Here is a 4,070-nt window from a genome sequence, read left to right as displayed (position 1 = left end):
AGACACATATGAGTGTCCATGAGTTTGTCTCTCCAGTCTACCGAGACTAACACACTGGGCTTCTTTTCTCACCGGCTTTCATGTTTTGAAGGACTGGTTCTTGGGGTGGCGGCGGGGGTCAGAGAAAGGATGGATAGTAGGATGGGAGCACTAAAGTAGGAGTGCCCAAGTGCCAGGTAGGGGAGAGGACTGTCAGCACCAGTCTAGCATGTCTGGCACCGAGAGAGGGATGTGAGACCGGGACTTGTTCAGGAAGTGGAAAGCAGGTCCTGGTGACTGGGTGTGGGAGAGATTGGTGCATATCAAGCGTGTGCTGAAGGAGGAGCAGGAGACGAGCACATGTGCTGTGCCAGCTAAGTCCCTCAGGGCGGGAGGCAGATTTCTCCTTTGCCTCTTCCTCTAGGGAGAGTTGGAAATACTTCCTGATTATGTGCCTGGCTTATTTGGGGGTCAAAGCGTTGACTTCATCACTTTCATTCATCCCATAATTTGTTTTGAAGTCTAGATATGAAATCAGATGGTCTAGTAAGGGGATTTAATTTCATACATTATCTGCATATATATAGACACATATATAATAAACCGAACTCTGACACTGAGCCAATACAGACTCATAATGACCCCCGTGGGTTTTCCAGACTGTAACTGGTTACAGGAGTAGAAAGCCCAATCTTTCTCCTGCGGGGCTGCTAGTGGTTTTGATCTGCAGACCATGTGGATCGCAGCCCGAGTGGTAACCAATACCCTACAGGGCTCATAATATATATATATACACATACATATATATACACACACACACACACACACACACATATATATACACATACATACATACATGAGTTACAGTCTCAGAAACCCCCAGGGGCACACAGACCCTGTTCTATAGTGTAACTGAGTCAGAATCTACTTGTTCACAACGAACCTTTAAGTGTCCCAGCCTTCGAGAGGGCTCTCCAGTAATCATTCACATTTGAGGTGTGCGTTTGCCATCTAGTGGGCATCTTTGAGTGTGTCTGTATGGTAGATAAAAATACACACGGAGTGTGCGTGCCTGCACACCGCGTTTCCATGATGGCTTTTCATCTTTCTCCCTCAACCCTGACACTTGGATATAACCCTGACAATTGGTACTTTTGACACCCACCCACCCCAGTTTGTGAAAATGTCTTAGTTTATGAATTTGAGCGACACGAGAATATTTTTAGATGTGTGTGCGTTTCCTTACACAGTGGGAAATAATAGACTCCTAGGGAAGGCTGTTGGAAACTTTCACTGCTCCACGTTTGCCTTCATTCCCACATGGGAGTTACTGATCTGGAAAAGAAGCTAGAAAGATAGATCGCTGCTCAAAGGCATTGTATCTGCCCCTCGGAGATACTGAGTAAACATAAGTTTCCTCCCCTGTCTTCTCTGCACACCCTCTCCCATAGCTGCTGTTTCTTGTTTGTAATGTCAACAAGTCAATATGCATTTGATGTGTGAGACACTGCTCACGTGTGGGAAGTGCTTTGCTGGCTCAGGAAAGAGAAGGCTGAATAAATAGCTGTGAGATGTTTAGAGGGGAGAAACTTACACTTTCACAACTAGAAGTTGGCCGGTTATGTCTCCAGTGTTCATTTGGGATAGATTTTTAATACCATTTTTTATAACTTTTTTATACCATTTTTTATAACTTGGCATTCCTTTATAGATAATATTTCAATGATGGTGGTCTTTTTTCCCCCAAAGTAAGCACTTACATCATCCCTATAATGGTGGAGATAATCCATATTTAGAATCAGCTGGTGAAACAACACTGCGGAGAATTACCTGTTAACATCTGCCTTATTCCTTGTGATAAGGAATGAAATGGAGAAAGGTAGGAGATTTGGGAGAAAGGTGGGGCTTTCTGCTCTCGGGAAGAGTTACGGTCTCAGAATCTCACAGGGGCACACAGACCTTGTCCTATCGGGTCGCTCTGAGTCTGCATGGACTCAATGGGAGGGAGTGTGCATGTCCTGGACCATATGGTGTAAGATCGTGAGAGAGGCTCAGGGAACTGAAGACTTTTCCAGGATTTGTTGTGTCTTATGAATGAATCCACCTTTCATGTTTTCTTGACGTTGCAGCAAAGATCTAAATTGCTTTTCTGTTGTTTGGGGATGTGGGTTGGTGTTTCTTTGGAAAATAATACCATGCAGAGACAAGCTATGCAGTAATTTAGCATTATCTGGAAAACAAATGTTCGTATTATAAAAAAATTTTAAATAGATGTATTTTATTTGTATGTAATTTGCCTCATGTGCCTTTAACCTAGAAGTTATATAAAACTAAAATGGTGAAACTATATAAGGAAAATAAGTTATAAAGGCAATATATGTACGTGTTTAGAAAACAACCAAAAGTTACAGATTGGTCCTAAATATTATAAAAGGAAAGCAGTTTACTGCTTCATTCTCCAAACATCTCTCTGGCCCCTCTCCCGCACCTTAACACCCTTTGGTTTCCTTTTAAACGTGTTGGCAGTGAGTGTAATTATAAACTCCACTCTTTCTCGACTTATCTAGTCTCGCTCACTGCCCTTGAGTCCACACTCACTCATACTGACCCTGTGGGGCATGACAGAATTGCCCCTGTGAGTTTCTGAGATTGTAACTTTTTTTGTTTTTTTAAATAATTTTATTGGGGACTCTTATAGCTCTTAGAATAACCCATACATCCATTGTGTCAAGCACATTTGTACATATGGTGCCATCATCCTTTTCAAAACCTTTTCTTTCTACTTGAGCCCTTGGTATCATTTCCTCATTTCTTTCTCTATCTCTCCCACCCGTCCACCCTCATGAGTCCTTGATAAGTGATAAATTATTATTATTTTCATATCTTACACCCTCCTCTGTCTCCCTTCACCCCTCTTCCCAGCTGTATCTTCAGTGTTGTTCTCTGTAGCTCATTTTTCGGGTGAGGGGTCCACATTGCTGGGATTGGGGCTAGCCTGCATACCTCTGTTGGTTCACTGCTTCATGCCTCATCTTCCTCCAGCTGAGTGGCTGGTGGTTTCAAACTTCCAACTTGTGGCTCACAGCCCAACATGTAACCGCTATGCCTACTAGGCAATATTAAATAAATAGCATCCCCAATGTACTTTTCAAGAGCACTGCTAGCATTATGACCCCAATCCTGCCTTTTACTACAGGCGAGGCTGGAGCATAGTTGCAGGTATAGATAAGAGCTCACTACATACAGAATCCAGGTCAGATAAACCTCTCAGGAACAGAAATGGGAGTAGCGATACCCAGAGGGTAGGGGGAAGGTGGGGAGAGGAGGGGGAGAGACACCTTGGGGTAAGGGAGACAGCGGTTGGTGTAAGATATGAAAGAAATAATAATTTATAATTTATCAAGGGGTCATGAGGGTTGTGGGGGAGGGAGGGTAAAAAGAGGAACTATAGAAAGTAAATGTTTAGAAAATGGTTATGGCAACATATGTACCAATATGCTTGATGCGATTGATTTATGGATTTTTATAAGGACTGTAAGAGTCCCCAGTAAAGTGATTAAAAAAAAAGTGGGGGGAGTGCTTTACGGTGGCTATTTATGATTTAAAGTTTATATGAAAAATAAAAGAAGTGTTACTTGGGGGGGGAGTATGATAAAAGAAGTACACAAAACTAGATTGTGTTATAAGAAAGAGTTTAAAGATATTAATGAAAAATATTAAATAGTAACTGACCAAAAACAATAAAACTATCATTAAAAAAAGAAAAAAGTCCTACTAGCATAGTTCAAACTCACCAGCCACAGCATGGGAGAAAGCCGAGACTTTCTACTCCTGTGAAGAGTTACAGTCTCAGAAACTCCCAGGGCCGTTCTGCCTTGTTCTATAAGGTCGAGATGAGTCAACAGTGAGTTGAGTTTGGTATATTAAATTTATGCTGATGTAGATTTGACTCAGAAAGCAGGAGAGTAATAAAAGATCTCGTAACCCTCCCTATCCAAAGGAGAACGAAGCCGGCAGTGACGTCAGTGGATGCTCCTTTCATCGATGGCACACCGTGCTCAAACCCTGTTACAGTGCACAATCGCTCCCAC

Source organism: Echinops telfairi, unplaced genomic scaffold (genome assembly GCF_000313985.2).
Source record: "Echinops telfairi isolate 266 unplaced genomic scaffold, ASM31398v2 ScPeMD7_6;HRSCAF=24_0, whole genome shotgun sequence".
NCBI lineage: Eukaryota > Metazoa > Chordata > Mammalia > Afrosoricida > Tenrecidae > Echinops > Echinops telfairi.
The sequence above is the reverse complement of the archived record's forward strand: the minus strand, read 5'-3'. Positions refer to the sequence as shown.